Genomic DNA, 1,595 nt, shown 5'->3' with positions numbered 1-1,595 from the left:
TAGTGAATTTTAAGTGCGTTTATTGGTTCTATGAGGTTTTTCATGTTGGCAGTATCCAAGGGGATTTGACAAAGCTAGGTTCAATGATTTCAAATTGTTGACCATTATAACAGGTTCAGCAGTGTTCCAAATTGATATGGACAGTAAACTGAACAATTGTTTTGGTATTCCCCTCCTCTGACTAACTAATTCAGCCTCTTTTTCACCGCCGAAATGTTGAATCTCCTTCTCTTTTATCGTTATTTTCATGCTAACTGTTCTACAGATCTTCCTATTTTTATGCCTCCCCTCGTCCTGCGGCCTCGCTTTACAAGGCTTTCTTCTCATCCCTATTGTGTCCAACTTCCCAACGCAAGAGTTAACCAGTACTCTCAATCATTCATCCTTTTCATTTGTACAATCTGGAACTCCCTACCTGCATCTGTATTTCTGAATTCCTGCGACTTGTCTTCTTTGAAGAGAGAGATATCGAGGCATTTCCTCCCTTGTTTTGGCTGACGCTTTTCCACTTTTTAGAGAGCCAGCACTCAAGTGGGCCTTTTTTTTTTATCTTTTCTTTGTTTCTTGCCCTTGGCTGGCGCTCTTCGTACATGAAAAAAAAACTCTCGGGACACAAGTCCTCTGCTCATCACTCATCATTCTTCGACGTGTTATCATTGTACCACATGGGCTGGGATTTTCATTGAAAGAAAACTCTCTTCCAAGTCAATTTTACATATATTTCAAATAAAGTAAAGTACAGTCGAACAAAAAAACGATGAAAGTGACGCGGCACTCTTAACCAACAACAGAGAAACACTCTCTCCTCACTTGAATACACGACTTAACTCCACACCCTCGATTATATTAACACGAAATTCCACTGCCCTGATCACATTACCCACCTGATCAGAGACCCTCGCTCTATGATTACTGCAGTAACGGAGAGGTGAGAAGAAGGCCTTGCTTTTGTCAATACGGCACGCAAGGCTTAACTCATGCCCTGAACTCCTTTGTTTCATATAAAAGTTGCAGATTTTCTTACATTGTATACAGTACAATACAAAATCAAAACTTGACAGTACTGAAGCAAATGCCTTTCTTGTGGCAGGATGAGTTTGTGCAGCTGTGTGGGATTGAGGAGTGCCGGGAGAAGAATGTCGGGTGTGTGTGAGCCTGGTTTACATCAACACTCGAGAGTCATACTACTGCCAGTGCTGGCCATGCAGTGTACAGACTCGTGTCAGAAAGTTCAAGTGTGAAGGTGAGGCCTCCCCTGAACTGTCAATGTCACTCTACGGTCTGTCTTCTTAAACTTGTCATTCCTTCACCTCTTCATTTGTCATGAGTACTGATATAAATTTTGTAGTTTTCCTCAACGTATTGTTGAATGTGTTCCTGGAATGCGTGTAAATCTATCCTTAAGTTGCAATAAATCTGTGTTTCTGAGCGCGTAATTCTCCACCCTCAGACGTTGATGAGTGCGTGGAGTCGCTTAGATCCTCTCCCTGTGGACCATCCCCTCAGCAGTGTTCGATCCGCCCAGCAGCAGCAACGGTCAGGAGAAGGCGGTCATTGAAGTGTCAACTCCCCAAGCTGGCACGGTGGTGGGTGTT

At 43.1% G+C, this 1,595-nt stretch overlaps 1 long non-coding RNA gene across 1 annotated transcript in view; it reads left to right on the top strand.

The window, feature by feature from the left end:
• Positions 1–1,159: 1,159 nt before the first annotated feature.
• Positions 1,160–1,595, top strand: part of LOC123502360 — a 4,977-nt gene continuing 4,541 nt past the window's right edge. Inside the window, exons 1-2 of the long non-coding RNA XR_006673975.1 lie at positions 1,160–1,243; positions 1,451–1,586. This is a non-coding gene — a long non-coding RNA (uncharacterized LOC123502360). The remainder of the gene's footprint in view (positions 1,244–1,450; positions 1,587–1,595) is intronic.

The sequence above is a fragment of the Portunus trituberculatus genome, chromosome 11, assembly GCF_017591435.1.
Source record: "Portunus trituberculatus isolate SZX2019 chromosome 11, ASM1759143v1, whole genome shotgun sequence".
Classification (NCBI taxonomy): domain Eukaryota; kingdom Metazoa; phylum Arthropoda; class Malacostraca; order Decapoda; family Portunidae; genus Portunus; species Portunus trituberculatus.
Note: the sequence above shows the minus strand (reverse complement) of the source record. Positions and strands in the feature narration are given on the sequence as shown.